This window comes from Notolepis coatsorum, assembly GCF_963971535.1.
Source record: "Notolepis coatsorum genome assembly, chromosome: 19".
Lineage (NCBI taxonomy): Eukaryota > Metazoa > Chordata > Actinopteri > Aulopiformes > Paralepididae > Notolepis > Notolepis coatsorum.
This window is the reverse complement of record NC_140183.1, coordinates 92696642-92717571: the sequence shown is the minus strand read 5'-3', so window position 1 is coordinate 92717571 and position 20930 is coordinate 92696642. Positions and strand designations below refer to the sequence as shown.

The 20930-nt window shown below is 41.3% G+C and overlaps 1 protein-coding gene across 1 annotated transcript in view; it reads right to left on the bottom strand.

Annotated features, from left to right (window-relative positions):
• The window catches only part of LOC311246634 (cell adhesion molecule CEACAM6-like), a gene marked incomplete at both ends in the record, with an annotated part of 49628 nt that overhangs the window by 27769 nt on the left and 929 nt on the right, over positions 1–20930 (bottom strand). The gene's annotated exons all lie outside the window — the stretch shown is intronic.

Genomic DNA, 20930 nt, shown 5'->3' with positions numbered 1-20930 from the left:
GCGCACCTGACCAGATCAAAACATATTAGGTGACAGCGCACCTGACCAGATCAAAACATATTAGGTGACAGCGCACCTGACCAGATCAAATCATATTAGGTGACAGCGCACCTAACCAGATCAAATCATATTAGGTGACAGCGCACCTGACCAGATCAAAACATATTAGGTGACAGCGCACCTGACCAGATCAAAACATATTAGGTGACAGCGCACCTGACCAGATCAAAACATATTAGGTGAAGGTGACAAGGAAAAGGAAAGATGAAATTACCTACCTGGGTTCCATCCTAGAGGCAAATATTTCCTGTGACAAAATGGGATCCAATGTAATAAAACTAAGTCAACCAACGAACTAGATTCCTGTACCGGATCTCCTCTCTGGTAAACAAGAATACCTTGAAGACTCTAACAGGAGCACTCATTCAAGGGTACTACGACTATGCTTGCACCTCATGGTACCAAAGCACCTCAAAGGCACTAAACAAACTGGTCAGACTACTGCTTGACCTTACTCCTAAAACCCACCTCACCCCTGCCCACTTTGACAACCTAGGATGGCTTAGAGTAGACGACAGAGTACAGCAACTTGCAATGGGCCTGGTCTACAAGATACACTACACCACCAAGGTACCCATGTGCATGTCGAAATACTTCCAAAAGGTCAGTGAATACCACGACCACAACACCAGAGGGAGTTCCACAAATCATGTTCAACCCAGATAAAATCATTTAAAAAGTTTTTTAAAAGAATTGTATTACCTTTTTTTTTTTTTATAAAAAAAATCATCATAACTTAGAAATGAGATTGCATAGGTCTATGAATCGAGATCGCGATTTTTTTTCCGATTAATTGCCCAGCCCTACTGTGTACAGTAAGTTAGCTTGGTGATCATCATTGTGATGTAATATAAGCTAAGCTAAAGGTTTATTTGTTTATTAGCAAAGGATCCCCACTAGCTGACGCCCAGACGTGAACTAGTCTTCCTGGGGTCCGAGACAACATTAAAACATTATTTACAACATATACATTGCAATTAAAACATAATACAATTAAAACATAGCAAGACATACCAACCAAGGAAACACAACATAGCAAGACGTACCAACCGAGGAAACACAACAACATTAACACACAAACATATTATATCTAAATATATACATCAACGGTAACATATTGCATAACTCAACGTTATCAATATTGGCTCACATGTAAGATTTAAATTTATTTTTGAAGCTTGCTACACCACTTATTATTATTATTATCTGCCCTCTACTTGCCCCTCTGGTAAAATGCACGTGCACATTTGAGGTGTAAATTATTTTATCCGTGATATATTTAGGACTGTGGGTTGTGATCACTTTATGAAAACAAATTAATAAGTTGGCAGAAAGTCTTTTCTCAACACTCCGACCAACTAAGACGTTCATGCATTTGAACAACACTAGTCCTATATGAACAACCAAGAATGAGTCTTGCTGCCTTATTTTGTACCACTTGTAACCTATTTAGCAACTGTTTTGAAGCAGAAGCCCACACTACCAGGCCCGGACTGGCCATCGGGAGCACCGGGAGTTTTCCCGGTGGCCTGGCCTGCACAGATTTTAAAAAAAAATTATATAAAAAAAAAAAAATATTATATATTTTTTTTATTATGATTTTTTATTTTTTTTTTGCCAGGCCATTGTTTCTAGTTGTGGCGGCGGCGCTGCACGATAGTTTTTAGATAACCAGGTGGGTGGGTAACAACCAGGATTTCACTGTCTGCGACAGAGTTGGAGAACTATCTGACTCTCTCTCCCTCACGCGGACACACACACACACAATGGAGCCGTGCTGCCGCTTGTGATTGGTGGAGGCGGGACCAGGCGATACAACTGATTGACCGTGGAGGCAACGAATGGAATGGCAGATGGCACACTCCCAAAAGGAGTTGTTAAATCTGACATTACAAAAAACAATATGTAGTGGTTATGATTGGGGCTGAAGTTGAATAAACAATTTATGAAAGAGAGAGTCAAAATAATTCCAAGATAATTCAAAGATTACACACCTTTGCCACATTGGCTACAAACATAATCACTGCAAAGTTATCAAAAAAATAAGAATCTGATCAGACACAAGGGTTAAGTTGTTGTTCCCTTTCTAATTTCCTCAAAAACATCTAGTCTAGTTAATGTGATCAATATTATTTGACAATTGATGCTTTTTGTTGGAAATTTCAGTCAGTGAGCTCATACTTTGAGCTCATTTTATAGTTAAAATGATTGAGACAACGCAATCTTCTGTCTTCGTTGTGCATGCATGCGTGTGCTCACCACACGTGATACATGTGTCACTATTCTGGCAGTGGCTACTGTTATTATAGTATTGTAATGAAAGGTCTGTTATTTAATGTTTGTGTAAAGGGCTATTTTAACTGTTGATGGGTAGTGCATCAGTAAAGTGAATATGGTATTGTGCTCTTGCCTTGTTTGAATAGGTGGAGAGAGTGGTTAACTGTATTATAATAGTAAATAGAAAAATATGTTGTGCTCTTGCTTTTTTCTTTTTGAAGGTGGAGAGAGTACCATTGCTAATGCCACAACAGTTTTATTTGAGGTTCATAACAGTACATTGTACTAAGCAATTGTTGGCTCATTAGTTTGTGATTCACATGCACTAAAATTCACCAGAATGCAGGAAATTAAGTCTTTGTAACTAAAATTTTCCGGGTGGGGGACCCCCAGACCCCCCACTTAAAAAGTGGCCTGATTGGGGCTATATTTCGCGCTATATCTCCCGGTATGAATTATTTCCCCAGTCCGGCCCTGCACACTACAGAACAGTAATCCAAGTGGCACAAAACCAAAGCACAAACAATCTGATTAAACAATGCAAATGGAAGGAATGGTGCACATTTCCTGGCAGTAGCAACAGCTCTACCCATTTTAAAAACGGTTTTGTTTATGTGATCAGACCATGATAAAGTACTATCAAGCCAAAGGCCTAGAAGCTTAGTTTTTTCAACCTGCTGTATAGGTTGACCTGCAATTTGTAGAACCAATGTAGGTTTACGTGCCAATCTTTGATTGGTCCCAAAAAGCATACAAACAGTTTTTGATATGTTAAGCACCAGCTTATTTGTTTTTATCCAGTCATATAAAATGTCCAATTCACCAGCCAAAACCTGATTAAGCTCAGAGTTTGTAGCTGCAGCATAATAAAGGGTTGAATCATCAGCATATAAAGTCAGACTAGCCTGATGAATAGAAAAAGGCATAATCATTAGTAAAAATAGAGAATAAGAGGGGCAACAGGCAACTCCCCTGTGGGACACCGCATTCTAACCCTCTACTGCCTGACAAAGCACCATTAAAATAGACCCTCTGAGACCTCGAGGACAAATAACTCCTGAAAAATTAAATTGCTGAGTTATTAAAACCATAGCAGATGAGTTTTTGTATTAAAAGATTGTGATTGATCACATCAAATGCGGCACTGAAGTCTAACATAATAGCACCCACCAGCATTGAACTATCGATAGCTGAAAGCCAACTATCAGACATTTGTGTCAAAGCAGTACTGGTCGAATGACCGGCCCTGTATGCATGTTGGTGTACAGTTGTTATGTCATAAGCTGAAAAGTAGGCCTGGACTTGCTCAGACACAATCTTTTCCAGTAATTTACTGAGAACAGGTAAAATGCTAATAGGCCTACTGTTGGGACCTCCAAAAGGTAATTTAGCATCTTTAGGAAGTGGAATGATCTTTCCCCCCTTCCATAACAAAGGACACATGGCACTGATTAAACACCTATTAAAAATGTGACAGATTGGTGCAGAGATATGAGACGCAGCTATTCTCAACAATTTGCTATCCAGTCATTACCCGTGGATTTAGAGACTGGTAGAGAGCGCAATAGCCTATCCACAGTCACAATATCCACCTGTTGGAATTCAAAAACACAGTTTTTATCCTTCATAATGTGTTCTTTTATCAACACCTCAGAGTTGTTATTGACAATATTATCCATTCCCTGCCTAAGCTTGGACACCTTGTTTACAAAATAGTCATTAAAATAATCAGCAATGTGAAGAGGCTTAGTCAGATAAATACCACCATCTGATTCCACAAACGAAGCCAGGGCAGATTTTTTACCCATGATTTCATTCAGTACATTCCAGAGTTTTTTACTGTCCCTACTGCTTTCTGAGATTTTCTGCTTATAATAGGTTCTCTTACTTAATCTGTTAATTTTAGTAACCTGGTTTCTTAATTTACAGTAATGATTTCTATCTTCAATTAGACCTGATAAAAACGAAATCTTCTTGGCCTCATCTCTTTGCAACATTAAGTCCTTTAAAGAGTTATCAATCTAGGTCAAGGTAGCTAACAAATTGGCTAGCTACTGTTAGCATACAAGCTTTTACAAACACTGTACTTACTTTTTCATCCTCAACTTTTTTTCTGATCCAGGTGCATAAGTCCTCTCCATGTTGCTGATTTATACTTCGGTCCTTTGGTGCAAAGTTTCATTTAGCCTACAGTAGGGTGACCATATTTTGATTTCCAAAAAAGAGGACATGCCCCCCCAGCCTCGAGATGCTTAATGATACTCAGGCATGCGTTGCTCATGGGACGACTGGTTGCACTATGTTTTAATGACGCTGCGCACGCGCGCTCCCGCGCATGCACATAGATGTTCCCTCGCATAGCACAGACTAAAGACAGTGCCTAATTGCCTCTACGAATGGATGTAACACATTTCATTCACAAGTTTTGTGTGAATGTATCTGAGAACGTATTTGAACACACCCGACGACCGGCCATATTGTTATGCAAAGTAGTACTTAGCGAGTTGGCGCATCAGTCGGGTGCAGCGCATTCCTGTGTGCACGCGTGTGCACATCCGTGCATGTGCGTGCTTCTGCTCACAGACTGGTTGCACGGCGTGCAACTCCGTCCCATGAGCAACGCATGCCGATACTCAACTTTTACTCAAAGATGCATTATTGTTTTAATATATTTAAAGTATGCCTCCTCTCTATGGATATACAATTATTATTTATATTATTTTACTGTATATAACACAACACTATCTCTCTATAACCAAAGACACACCAAACCAAAGTTAACAATCAGCATGATTGATGATTATGCCTAGAATTATCTGACAAATCTCAATGGCACAATAATTACTTAAAAATCAACCTGTAACAAAATAATAGCTCTCTTTTCAAGTCTTACTGGACAAAAATAAATAACAAAATATATGAAATAATAGAAAATAGAAAATCCTGTTAACAAATATCTTTTTCAGACGAATCGTTTTTTTTGCCATGTTTCAATGAGATATTATGCAATGGTTTCTGCTGTCTCATTTGGTGTATTTAACCTCGATTCATTTTGTTTGCATGCCACCCATCTTCCAGTCAAAGTACTATTATGATTGGGAATAGTGTCACTGCTCCGTGGTTACTCCTGTCTGTAGAAACACCATAGTACTGGATTTGATTTGAGTGCTTCATGTGCGACATCAATCGAGTCGAGTGGGGCGCTATAACACATTGGCTTCGGATTTAGTGCGCGCACTAGTGAACTTCGCCTCCCATTTGTTCCGACGGGTCGGTACATTTGGAATTTCTTCTGCAGTTCATCTGTAAAAGTACATTCTTTGGCATTGTGAATGTGAGCTACGCTCCACTCTGTCCCCTCTTCCTCTGTTTGTGTGTGAGTGTAGTTGTAGAGCCGCCCACAAAGCTTCTCAGGGATTACGTCACACACGCAACAGATTACCGTAGTATTCTGTGCAATGCGCCAGTCAATTTAAGTATATGCAAACGGTCCGTGAAAGCCGGACATTTTCATGCATTTATAAACCCCCCCCCGGACGGCCCGGACAGGGCGTGAAAAGAGGACATGTCCGGCCAAAAGAAGACGTTTGGTCACCCTAGCCTACAGTGCTACTGCCTACACAGTAATGTTACTGACTGTACATGGCTCTCCAAGCCCTCTCAAAGCATTGGATAGGAAATGGTGTTCTCTGATTGGTGTAAAAAAAAAAGTGTCAGAACTGTCAATCATTCAAGCCCCATTCAAATTAATGAGTGAGTCTACGCCTCACAGGTGTGCACTTACCAGTTACTGTCCAATCAAAGGTGCTATTTCACTGCCATTCACTTACATTAGCTAGTGAGGCACTTGAGGAATGTGCCTCACTACTAGCCAATGTGATTGGGAGCTGTGTATCACTTGAAAAAAATAAAAAATCACTGGCATTTTTTTTCACAGAGGAAACCATTTCTAACAAATAAAATAATTTTTTTTTTAAATATATATTATGTATATTAATAATATATTATTATAATAATATATATAATAATATATATATATTTGTTTGTATACTAGTGAAGCACTAGTGAAGTAGTCATGCAATAACCTCCACTGGATCAGCGGCATATATATCCGTATACTGCGATTGGTTCTTGACAAGCGCGCAGCCAGTCGTTCAGTATTGACAAAGTGTGAGGTTTGGTTCTTTCCCCACCATGGGCTTCTTAAAGTACTGTGATGATTGGTCCGCTGCTCACCCACTCGCTCTGTTCCTTTAAGATATTCGGTTAATTAATTGCATTCTCCTCTCCACACGCTTCTTCCTGTAGATGCCGTTTGATTGGTGCTCCCCCAACCACACGCTTCTGGAGCAATGATCAATTCCATCCCGCAGCTGTCACAGCTTGTCATTAAGCACCCCTTGGCTTTATATACCCTGATTCCCCTATTATCAATGTTGGATCGTTCTGAAATATTCTCAGCATTTGCCGTTTCCTTCCGTCACTGCTTTCCCTGTTCTTTGCCTTCCAGGACTCTCGAGAAATATTCCGTTTGGAGAACCTGCTTCCCCGTTACGAAGCGCTCGCCCTGTTTGATCCGCCCGCTTCACGCACAGCGCCCTGGTGAGTTTTTGTAAAGACAGTCTTTTGGATTCAATCGTTTTTGTGTGTGTTAAAGCACTGAAGAGATCCTGTTTTTCGTTCAGACTGCTCTCACCCTTTTTGCCTGTTTGGATATTCACTTTGGATTTATTATTGTTTGGACATTGCTCACTGTGTGTTTCACACCGAAGATTCTGTCACTTGGATTTATTGTTTGGACATTGCTCACTGTGTGTTTCACACCGAAGATTCTGTCACTTGGATTTATCTGTTTGGACAAGTCACTTCACCTGTCACCTGTCAGTTTCCAATTGTGCACTGAGCTAACTCGGACTCTCTCTCTCCCTATCCGCCACCACCCCGGAGTATATGCTGGGAGGATTCTGCAGAGCGGCTCAGACGTCACGGACAGATTCCACAAACGTAACCCCCCGGGAGAAGCTGCAGAGCAGCAAACATTCCTCACATGCCTGTTTCCCAGTTTGTTCTGTTCTCCACCAAATTCTTTCTGTTTACTCAGTAAATAAACAAGCCCTTGATTTTGGCTAACTCTGAAACAACTCTCTCTGTGCCGTTTGCGTTTGGGGTCGGTGTCAAACCATAACACAAAGCCTACTTTGCTGGAACAATTTATTTCGCACTATACAGTACGTATACATATAAGTACAAGTATAAGTCTTTATTTGTCATCAGATTAACACACACACACATGCGATGAGCGACCCACAGGAACACACACACACACACATGCACTGAGTCGCAAGTCGTGAGACGTGTGTGTCATGTGTCATTTTGAGATCGCAAATCGCTTCCTGTTGAATATCAGACAGGGATAAAACTGGGAACAAGGTTAGATCAGATGCCGAACCACGGTTGTTTTACACACGCCCCATTCGCCTTATAAAGGAGATGGTGGGCGTGTCTGTATGCAAATAAATTTAGCGCAAACTTGCTTTTGAGTTTAAGAATGAGTGGGATTCATCATGCAAATCTCCTGGGTACGCACAGATTTCGACGTTAAGAACGGCTTGATGAATGTGGCTGTGGCTTTTCTTATTGTTCTCTTAACAGCAGGTAAGCAAGAATATAAGAAAAATAATAAGAGTATTGTTGAATGAGGCCCATTGCCCAAGCCAGTACTAAAAGTAGTAGATCGAGTAGAGCATCCGCTCGTGCTGAATCTCTAAAGGAAAACATGCTAAGGAGGAGCAGGAACAACAACTGAAGGAGCAGGAATTAAGGCTGAAGAGAAAAAAGGAGCAACTTGAGGTGGATGCTGAATTGGCTGCAACCACTGCAAGGTTGGCTGTATTGCACTCCTCTGAAAATAAACATTCATCCCGTGCACCTTCCAATGCAATGAATTCCTATTTTGAAAAGGAACATGTCAAGGTCTTAAATCCTATTACAAGAAAATATCAATCTGGGACATTAATGCAATGAAGTAAATTGACACAATTGTCAACAAACAAACCTGTGGATGTGAGACCAAAGGAACGTGGCCAATGGCATAGCACTGCTACTAACCGCCAAGGAACAGGAAAGCAGAATGGGAACAACTAATAATGTTCAAATCAATTCAAACCAACCTGCAAACATGCTTACCATCATGGAGAGTCATTTATCAAAGCACAAGGAGTGGAGGAAAAGGCAACAGAAGCTGATGCTTTGTATTATTTGGAGCAATTCACAAGAGGACAGCCACAAGAATTGGTGCGTAGCTGCCAGCATATGGCTCCTGAGCGTGGTTACGGAGTGGCAAAGGGTCTTCTTAAAGGAAAACTCCAACATTTTGGGAAATTAGCTTATTTGCCATCTACCCTGGAGTTAGACAAGAAGATACATACCTTTTTCTTCTCTGTGCATGCAGTAGGAGTAGGAAGATGTTGGGAACTAGGCTAATGGAGGAACCTACTTCCAGTGACTGACGCTAAGCTAGGCTAACGGTGCGCGTCTTCCTACTCCTACTGCATGCACAGAGAAGAAAAACGTATGTATCTTAACACTCCAACATTTTGGGAACCCTGGAGTTAGACAAGAAGATGCATACCTTTTTCTTCTCTGTGCATTCAGTAGGAGTAGGAAGACGTTTGGAACTAGGCTAATGGAGGAACCTACTTCCAGTGACTGACGCTAAGCTAGGCTAACGGTGCATGTCTTCCTACTCCTACTGCATGCACAGAGAAGAAAAAGGGTATGTATCATCTTGTCTAACTCCAGGGTAGATGCCAAATAAGCTAATTTCCCAAAATGTTGGAGTTTTCCTGTAAGGAACATTTTGGAAACCAGTATAAAATAGGAAATGCTTACATGCAAAAGGCCTTGGCATGGCAAACAATAAAATTGGAGGATGTCAAGGCACTTCAAGCCTACTCCTTATTCTTGCGTGGCTGCTGCAATGTAATGGAGGAGCTTCAATACATGCCTCAACATGAGAGGTAGAGGTAAATTGAGGTAGAAAAATGCTGTTTTTGAGTACTTGATTAAAAATTCAAAACAATGATTTTTTTTTGAAAAAAGACTTACACATGTGTTCCATAAACTCTCAGGAATTGTGTAAAATTGCCCAAATAGTGAAAGACATAGTCAAATAGTTCCCCTTTAAATCATATCCACCCAACAGAGTGAAAGGAAATATTGTCGCCACCACAGTAACAACCATGGACATATCTGAGAGAGCCAAAGAGCTGACATAACCAACATCAGGTACAGAGAATGCTAGGAGAGCTGGATGCCTTTGCTGTCACTCATTGGAGGAGTGCAAACAACTTCAGGAAAAGAGGCACAAGGAGAAAATACACTTTCTGAGGGAAAAGGGAGTTTGCTTTGCATGCTTATGTGTTGGTCACATGAGCAGAGATTGCGAAAGGCGCTTGATATGCAAAGTTTGTGGTCAAACTCACCCCACCCTGTTTCACATCAAAAGGCAACCATCTTCTCCAGAACAGTTAAAGGAACCATCCAATAAGCAACCAACTTCACTGCAAACATGTGGACATACAGGGGCTGGTAAGGACCGGTGTGTGTTATCCATTCTCCCTGTACGTGTGAAAGCAGCAAAAGGAAATACCATTATACAAACCTACGCCTAGACCCTGGTAGCTCAGCCACATTCTGTTCCGAACATCTAATGCAGAGGCTGAATATCACAGGCAGAGGAACCACCTTCCTACTGAGCACCATGGGGCAAGAGACGGTTGTTCCAGCTTACTCCTTGACTGGGTTGGAGGTAGCTGATTTGGACAGCAATGACTTTCATGTTCTTCCGGAAGTTCTCACACAGAAGAAAATGCCAGTCACGGCTGAGAACATGGCGACACCTGAAGAACTGTCGGAATGGCCATATTTGTCCAACAAATACACATCCCACGCCTAAAAGCAAATGTCGACCTGTTGATTGAAACCAACGCTCCCAAGGTATTGGAACCTTGGGAGGTCATCAACAGTCACGGGAATGGCCCGTATGCTATAAGGACGGTGCTGGGATGGGTCGTTAATGGTCCACTGAATGGAAACAGTGGTGTTGTGGAGACAGAGTTTCCCTCTGCTATGGTGAACATGATCTCAGTGTGCAGACTAGAAGAAATGCTGGCCAATCAGTACAATCATGACTTCAACGAAGTAGCTGTGAAGGAGAAGGAAATGTCCAGAGAAGACCTAAGGTTTCTGGAAATTGTGGAAAGTTCAGCAGTGCTTCAGAAGGGGAGGTACTGTTTGAAATTGCCTTTCAAGAACAAGGAGGTCTGTCTGCCCAACAATGTGGGAGTGGCTAGGCAAAGGATCCAGGGTTTGAGGAAACGATTCCTAAATAACAAAAGCTTGCACCAGGAGTATGCAGCATACATTAACAAGCTTATTGGGAAGAACTATGCGGAGCAAGTACCACAGCAACAACTGCATGGTGAGAAAGGAAAAGTGTGGTACATCCCACACCATGGTGTCTACCATCCGAGGAAAGGAAACCTCTGTGTGGTGTTTGACTGTGCAGCCACATTCCAAGGAGCATCTCTGAACAGTAAACTTCTGCAGGGTCCTAACCTTACCAGTTTACTGCTTGGAGTGCTAACTCGCTTCAGAGAGGAACCAGTGTCATTTATGGGTGACATTCAAGCCATGTTCCACCATGTGAAGGTCGCTGAGGAAGACAGGGATTTTCTGCGCTTCCTCTGGTGGCCAGAGGGAGATGTCACTAGGGACCCTGGGGAGTACAGGATAACTGTGCACCTGTTTGGCGCTGCATCATCTCCTAGTTGCACAAGCTATGCCCTGAGGAAAACTGCTGATGGTCACTCAATCTGTCAAGCAGAATTTATATGTGGATGACTGTTTGAAGAGCGACTGAAGGAGAAGCTATCCAGATGATAATGGATCTTATTGTTCTGTGTCGCAAGGGGGGCTTCATCTTGGAGAAGTGGATCAGCAACAGTTGTGGTGTTTTACAGTCCATCGTAGCAGAGCAAAGGGCCAAGGATCTAAAGGAGTTGGATCTGGACAGAGACAAACTTCCAATGGAAAGGGCTCTTGGCATACTATGGTGTGTGGAGACGGACTCTTTCAGGTTCAAGATGGAGTTGAAACAACAGTCTCTCACCAGACGTGGTATGCTGTCCATTGCCAGCTCAGTATACGATCCTCTAGGTTTCCTGGCAAGTCACTTTGCGTGCAAAAATAATGCAGCAGCAACTCTGCAGAAGAGGATGTGGGTGGGATGATGACTTACCACAGGACATCATACACCAATGGAAAATGTGGTTGGAGGAATTGGAGCAGCTGGCTGCATTCCATGCAAGTAGGTACATCAAGCCAGTGGCTTTTGGGAAGGTCAGACATGCCCAACTACACCACTTTGCCGATGCCAGTGAAGGTGGATACGGAACTGTATCGTATGTCCGGATGTTGAGTCAGGAAAACCACATCCAGGTTACCTTTCTGCTTGGCAAAGCCAGAGTAACACCACTGAAGGCTGTAGGGCTGTCTTAAATACTTCGAAGCTTCTCAGTGGATTCAACTGACCAGGAGGTCAAAAAGGAGGCAACAGTAAATGCTATCAGTGTGTGTGACATGGCCAGTCCTACTTACCAGCTCATTTCCTACTTCTCAGACTGGAAGAGGCTGAAGACTGCAGTTGCCTGGTTCCTCAGGTTGAGGGTCATGTTGTTGGAACAGAGCTGTCTGAGAAAGCAGGCTGCAAGTCAAAAGCTCACAGCAACATCTATGAGCGGCACTTTACAAGATACAAGATACAAGATACTTTAATGCCACACAACGATGGTTGGTGGTAATTGTTTTCGGTACAGATGTTGAGCACTGGTTATATCAAACATGAAACAGACATCAAACATCAAAAACGTCAAAACATATATACATAAATACATATAGGACAGTCACGGTAACAGTGTCGGTCGGTGACAGATGCTTGCCCGTTTGTGCCAGGGTGTTCAGTGTTCGGACTGCTGTGGGGAAAAAACTGTTTGTGAAACGTGTGTGTCTGGTTAGGATGGACCTGTAGCGACCTGAGGGCATGTGCTGGAATAAGTGGCGCTGGAGGATCTGCAGGGAGCAGAGGTTGCCATCATTGGCTACTGTCAGCGACTGAGATTCAGTGAAGAGATTGCTGCTTTAACATCTGGGAAGGCAGTGAGTGGACAGAGTCCCATATATAAGCTGGATCCAGTGTTTAAAGATGGACTCTTGAGAGTTGGCGGAAGATTGAGCAGAGGATCAATGCCAGAGGAAGCTAAACATCCGCTCATTCTTTCCAAGGACCAGCATGTTTCAATGATCATTCTCAAGCATGTACACCAGAATCTGGGACATGGTGGAAGGACTCACACACTGTCCAAAGTGAGGAAGAGATTTTGGATCACCAACGCCCATGCAGCTGTTAGGAAGATCATCGCTGAATGCAGCTTTTGCAAACGCTACAATGGCAGGGCAGTGGAGAAAAAGATGGAAGATCTTCCAGCAGACAGAATCCTTCCTGACCTACCACCTTTTACCAACACAGGGGTAGATTACTTTGGACCAGTCGAAGTGAAGAAAGGAAGATCAACCTGTAGAGGTACGGAGTCATATTTACCTGTATGGCAAGCAGGGCCATCCATCTGGAGGTAGCCGTGTCATTGGACACAGACGCATGCATCAACGCTTTGAGGCGTTTTATCAGCAGGGGGCTTAACATATTGACCACCACAGCTAGGTATTTATTCAATGGATATAGTTTTAGACTGTGACATTTGCAAGTGCTTAAAATATATCTTATAATATATCTTTGGGTCTAATAACGCTGTTGAGTCTCAGTGAGTCGCTTCTAGTCAACATTGCCGAGACAGATTGTTTTTTCATCCGTACATTTCCGTTTTATACCGTTTTGAAAAGAGTATGGTTTGGGTGTTTTTCAGTAATTCCAGGAAAAGGCGAGAAATGCATTTTACTGTAATCCAGTCATCACGTTGTAATTTTTCGGCTGATTATCTAATCATCCTGAAATCAACGCTAGATTATCACTATTATGTCTCCTCGTCCATACATGAAATTACCGTCGTAGCGGGGGGCTCCCCCCCCACCCCCACCACAGCCAACGGTAAACAGCCATACACGGTCCACACATAGCTGTGATCACGGTAGAAATAAATGTCAGATCAACGATCAAATTCATATATGATGTTCTTACCTTGTATCTGATGTAATGCAAAAGAGATAATCCAAATATCTTATCGCAATTCCAAATAATGTTTGTGGAGGTCCGCACCACACTACCGACCGTTTCACAATGACGGGTGGGCGGGCGGAGTTACTGATGCCATCGTTGTATAGAAGTGGCTCGCCTGAATATTTAAACCCCGCCCACCCGGCTCAGATCGCCTCCTAAAAGACACAAGCCCATTTTGAATGAGATGCAATAGCTCCGCCTGGCAGTAGAGGGCGGTGTTGACCGTCTGCCTGCTCAGACAGGCTCTGAAGACTATACCAGAGGCTGCAGCTATGAATTATGAATAGTATAGCGAATAAATGAAATATCGATCCCAAAAACGAGTTAACTCGTGTCTGGCGCTCAACAATTGGCGGCCAATAACGAGTAAACTCGTTTTTGGCGGGGAATGTGTTAATAATGTTTATCTTGAAAAATATAAATAAAACAGACAGTGAAGGTACACAGTGAACTTAAAGGAACACGCTAACTTTTGCAGAAATTAGCTTATTTGCTATCTACCCTGGAGATTACACGTTTTTGAACAGGGCTTTTGAGGTGATGAAATCACTGCGCCCAGGCAACAGTGGTTCGGCAAACATTTTGTTACGTTTTTTTCTCCATGTGGTAAATACACAGGTTTACAGGAAAGGTTTGGAGTTGTATTTGGAGTGTATTTCGTGACTGTTGGGAACTAGGCTACAGTGGCACACCTACTTCCAGTGAATTATGCTAAGCTAGGCTAACGGTGCGGCTGTTCCCTAAGCCTAATGCATGCACAGAGAAGAAAGGGGTATGTAATCTGCTTGTCTAACTCCAGGGTAGATGGCAAATAAGCTAATTTCCCAAAATGTTGGCGCATTCCTTTAGTAAACAGAATTGTCTCTAGACTCTAGACTCAAAACACTCCCCACAGTGTAGGGTGGAAATGGCCTCCTTCACCACCACCACAGTGAACACCATGTAATATAAATGTGTAGGGAGGTGCAGTGTGTACTCAATGAAATTGTGTTCTTTTTAGTGCTGTCAATAGATTAAAAAAAATGAACGAATTAATCTCAAAATGTTCTGTAATTAATCTAGATTAATCAAGACTGAAGATTGTGATTTATTTACTTGAGTAAAATCACGGAATTCATGTCAAATCAACACAAAGAAAGTATATTTAGATTCAAAGACTATTTTAATAGCTTTCTTAAAGTTTGAATACAGTTTGTCTCCTGTGAAATACAAACAACCATCAATATTGACTCAGCTAGACCTCTTTCTTATATCCGCGGCGCTAACAGAAATAAAAACAACCCAGGCCTATGTTAAAGTGCAGATTGGCTTAGAGGACGATAATGTCTTGTATGAACTACCAGTAATATAAATCATATTAACAACAAAAATGTGTTCCATCTTCATGTCAGATGATTTTCAAAAAGGTGCATGAGTCAATGCAAAAAAAGAACAAGCAAATATACTGCTGAAAGTTCAGAACGTTGAAGATTTTTCACTCCATAGATTCATCTAGATTAATTTATTTTAATGCTTTAAATAATTTAAATTAATCTCAAGTTAAAGCATTAACTTTGACAGCCCTAGTTCTTTTATATGTTCTTCACAGAAAATGAGTATCAGGTAAAAATATGTAAATGTATTGTACCATTTATCTTTTAGTAAACATTGAACACAACACCACACAAGGGTAAAGATAAAACTGTATATATATATATATATATATATTGTATTCTGCAGTGATAACACAAGTCATGTACTTTCCATGTTGCATTTTGGAATTTCACAAACAAACTAGGCAAATAGGCAAGATTGGCAGACAAAAAGATATTTCAATCAGATTGAAATATCATTTCTAACAGTAGAATGTCTGATAGCTTTGACCCTTATAACAGGGACAATAACATAAGAATGACAGTAGTGAGATTTGAAATGGTGTTTTATAGTGTAGTCACTGCATTATATCCTCAGACAATTTAAATCAGATAATTTACAACACAGCACACATGTTCTCATTTAGTCTTCATTCATCATAACCAGGGCCCTATTGCACTCCATTTGAAACGATATGGCGCTTGTTGTCTGGGCCGAGCTGCGGCGTGCGTGCGGGGTCTAAATACTCCGGCAAGACAAGCGCTTATAACGATGCATCGACGAGGGTCACCCCCCCCCCCCCCCCCCCCCCCCCCCGCCGTTCATGTGCAATGCTGAATAACGCTGGAAACACGATCGCGATCAGTATTTGGAATGGCGATCAGATAATTGGATTATTCTGTAAAGTACTTGAGTAATTGTACTTCGTTACAATACTTAAGTACTGTTTTGGGGGATTTGTACTTTACTCAAGTATTATTAGGTTTGTATACTTGTACTTTTACTCAATTACATTTCAGAGGGGGAAAAAACATACTTTTTACTCCTTACATTTAAAATGCAGACCTACAAAGTACAAATCTCGCAAGTCCAACCATTTTAATTAGTATATTTGTTTCTCTGGCCGAACTAACGTTAACGTTATTAATCCTGCGGCCGCACTTTATTTAAAAACAGCCAATCAAATCCCCATCAATGGAAAATGAACCCGCCCAGCCCCATGCTGGTTGGTTTTTGTGCAAGACTAGAAAGCGGGGATCTTTGATTAAACATCTGCGCCTATCAGAATAATATACAGTCAGAAAAAATGTTTTTACTTTTTAGTACTTAACTAACTCAAGTGGTACTTTTTCCGTGGGACGTCTGTTCCTCGATTGAGTGAACTTCCCCTTTATACACACTTCACATTCTTTGTTCGGTCTACGCTTTTCACCTTCAATGTGCATGCCTTCTGTCACTGCTTGCAGTTTCAGTAAATCCTCGTAATTACAATGACCCATGATCTCATGACTGGATATCATGACTGACAGTCACATTACACATATCGTTATCATTACACTCTGTTTGTAGATAATACATTCTCTTGTACACCTCTATGTTAAATCGCATACCGTTAGGCTCTACAAGAACATCTTTACCTTCATTGAAGAACACTTTGGCACAGATTTTACAGAGAATAGTTCTTGTTGGAACGAGGGTATGTAGAGAGCGTTCTTTAACGTCACTGTACACCAGCGCCCCTCACTGTCTATGAGGCATACCCAGGGCCGTGGCCCGTGGGCCTCTGGTGATGAGGGACAAAAAAAAAAAAAAAAAAATTAAATTCTTTATTTTTATTTTTTTTGAGGCCCCTCGTCACAAGAGGCCCCAAATTAGTATTATTATTTTTGTAACTTTTATTTTAAATTTTTTTGGAGGCCCCTCGTCACTCGAGGCCTTTTGGAGGCCCCTCGTCACTAGAGGCCCCAAATATATATATATTTTTTTTTTCTTTTATTTTAAAAAAATTTGGAGGCCCCTCGTCACTAGAGGCCCCACACTTTATTTTATTTTTTTTTCTTATTTTGGAGATCAATGTCATACTGTGACACTGAAATGAAAACATATTTTCAACTAAAAATATTTTGTCAACAAAAATATTTCATCAACTAAAATATACAGTACGTCACACCCTGCCGTCTGCAAGTGGCTAATCTTGAGTATTTTTTCTCCTCTTCATAAGAGTTTGAGGTTTTCCGTTCGAGGTAAAAACAGCAATAAAAAGTCAAAACTTGCATCTCCACATCCCAGCCCCGACGCCTGAATACTTTTACCAACGGATTTCCAGTTCCGCGTTCGCGTTCTGCGCTCTGATTGGCCACTGACGTTTCTGGTAGCGCCAATCGTGTGACGCCTCTTTCTTTCACCGGTTAAGCTTAGGCACTCTTTCGAAGTTGGTTAAGGTTAGAGTTTGTCTTAGAGCAGGGCGATAGAACACCAGCCCTGATTCCATACTCTAACCTTAACCAACTTCGAAAGAGTCGCCTAAGAAACGTCAGTCAATATTTCTATTGTATTTTTTTTCTTTTATACATACATACATACATACATACATACATACATACATACATACATACATACATACATACATACATACATACATACATACATACATACATACATACATACATACATACATACATACATACATACATACATACATACATACATACATACAGCCCCACCCCCACCTAATAGACAGTCCCCTCCCCACCGTATGTAATGTATATTTCTCTCCCACCCACCCACCCCCTCCTAATGTACAGTCCCCTCCCCATCATACTCTCTGTCAGGATCTATGGGTAACAGTACTGTATATTTGCATATCATATATGTCACAAATGTAACAGTACTATATACCTGTATGTCATGTATGTCCCTATGCCATAAATGTCATGATGTCATATATGTTGTGCATGTCATACATGTCACTATGAATTGAAAATGGGGGACCCTGATGTAAACAAGACAAACGTCTTTCTCTGGTCTGCATCCCCTTAACAATTGTGTGTATTGAGCCGTACTGTATTATTTGTACCCATTCTGCAATCTGTTAAATACAATTTTCATTAATTCATTCATTCACAGACAGTAACACAGGACAAAAACACATTTCAACCCCCTCCCTTCCCTAATTATAATTTAAATTGACATTCACGAAAAAGTAAGCTTACTATTCTAATATTATATTCTTGTCTCCAAAGTGTGTGCATGTTTTTTTCTTCCTGAGGCTGGCACCATCCCCCCATCTAAACATGATGCGTTTCTTTTCTCTTCTTGATTGATTGATTGAAAACTTTATTAACAGATTGTAGAATGGGTACAGTACAGTACAGTACAGCTCAATAATTGTTAAGGGGATGCAGACCAGAGAAAGACTTTCGTCTTGTTTACATCAGGGTCCCCCATTTTCAATTCATCATAACATATATGACATACATGACATACAGATAGACAGTACTGCTACATCTATACATTTATGACATACCAGATTTGCAAATACAGTACTGTTTGTGATACGAAAAGAGTCCAGAAAAGAGAGTATATACATTTGATGTAGAAACTGTACATTGGAGGAGGTTGGGTAGGTGGGGTGGGGTTGGGGGGGTGGGGGGGACTGTACATTGGAGGTGGTTTGGTGGGTGTGAGGGGTGGGTGGGTGGGGGACACTGTACAACTGTACAAGCAAAACTGTACATTGGAATATTGACAAAACCATACTTGGTCATTTACTGTACATTGGAGGGGGTTGTGTTAGGACATTTACAGGGGCCAGTTTCGAATTGCAGTCTCCCGTAGGTGTTCTTTGAGAGTGTTTTTGAAAGTGGGTAGTGATTCACATTCCTTTACAGCTTTGGGTAGGGCGTTCCACATTGATGTGGCATAATTGCGAAACGTGTTTAGTCCCTTGTTTGAGCCGAATCTGGGTTTAACATGATTTGTGGAGCTCCCACTGGTGTTGTGATCGTGGTATTCACTGACCTTTGGGAAGTATTTTGACATGTACATGGGTACCTTGGTCGTGTAGTGTATCTTATAGACCAGGCCCATTGCAAGTTGCTGTACTCTGTCGTCTACTTAGTCTAAGCCATCCTAGGTTGTCAAAGTGGGCAGGGGTGATCAAAGTCCTTTTAGCTTGGCCCTCAGAGCCCACCACTTCTAAATATTCTATATATTTTTTAAAGTGACATATAAAAACGCCACTGTGTGTGCATGCACGTGTATGTGTGTGTGGGGGGGGCCTCCACAAGAATCTGGCCCAGGGGCCTCTGAAGTCTTAATCTGGCCTTGGCTGCTCTTATTTGTAAATAGAAGAAAAAGGAGTTTTTCATTGTTCAAGAGTGGATATATGTTGCAGAACATGCCTGTTAATTACCTTTTAAATATCTGTTATGTGGTTAGGGTATGTTTTTTAAATAAATGCCCAGTTTTGTAAATAATAATAACAATAATTGCGTTGTGAAACCTGTGGTGCTCAAGTGCAACATCCCTATATACTATATACTCATGTACCATGTTCTACAGTAAGTGGGGAGTGTAAACATTTATAGTTAAAGACAGTAGAGCTTGAGTACTTTCGATAGGGCTTTGATTCAAACCGGTGCATGAGATGAGGTTCTATATGTAGAACATGGTACAGTAAGTGGGGAGTGTAAATAAACAGTGATTCAAACCCCCTCAATGTATGTCTGACAGCTGGGCTGTGTTGTCACGCGGAATAATGTTATGAATAAAACGCGAAATAACATTATATTACGTTATGTTATATAACGTTACAATGTACAGTTTCTGACAGCTGGGCTGTGTTGTCACGCGAAATAACGTTATGAGTGAATCTAGTAGTTGTTTTGATAAATATGTATTCTACGGATTCGAACATAACATTACATTTCCGCGATTAGCCTCGCTTGGCGTGTGAGTGCCGTCAAAAAGAAAATGCGCATGCGCGGGTTACCGGCATAGGGGGAAAACAAGCGTAGAGGGCTGGCCGATCGCTGGCCAATCAGAGCAACGCGGAAGGACATGTTGGTTGCCCAAAGTGTTCACGCGGCCCGGACCCTTCCCCGTCGGAGTGGCCATCCATAAGCGGGTGTGGGCAACTGGGTGCTATAAACTGTCACTGTTTACAATACCGACATTTGCACTTTTATTCCTTATTACTTATTTACTTGTCCCTTTATTTTATTATTATTATTATTATTATTATTTTTTTTTGTTTATTTGTTTATTTGTGTGTGCCTGTACGTGGGCAAGTGTGTGTGTATACCTGTATGCGTGTATGTGCGCGTGTACGTGTGTGTATGTCCCAGTGTGTGTGAGTGTGAGTGAGAGATGGGAGAATGGATTGAGTGGGGAGCACAAGGAAAATTGTTAAAAATTGTTCATGAGAGTGACACTGAACATTCTGTAGATCTGTCGATTGAATGTGTAACCTCATGAAAAATAAAAAGATTTAAAACTAAATAAAAATACAAAAGGACTGTTCTCTTGTCTCGTGTGTCCACTCTCTGACGGGGTGTGCTGTTGTGGATGAAGTGGCTCCAGCAAATAACATTACCACACGTTATATCTTCAATACTGCTACCTTTTTCAGCTTCTCTATTTCAAGGCAATATTTACAAAAACTAAACTAAAACTAGTAATTTCCTATAGAAAACATGTTTCCTACTATTTATGCATAATAATAATAATCTGTTCTGTGTGCACGCGATGGAACATGTATGCGTGCGCGTGCACGTGGCGTCATTTAAACAGCGTACAGGCAGTTCTGATATTACGACTGCACCCCTGGTCAGCCCAGACAAAATGTGTGCCCTGGCCTTGACACTGGACTAAGGAGAGGCCTGAACAAACTTCCAATATGTCATAATACACACTCAATATTCTATATCAATAATGAGATTGTACC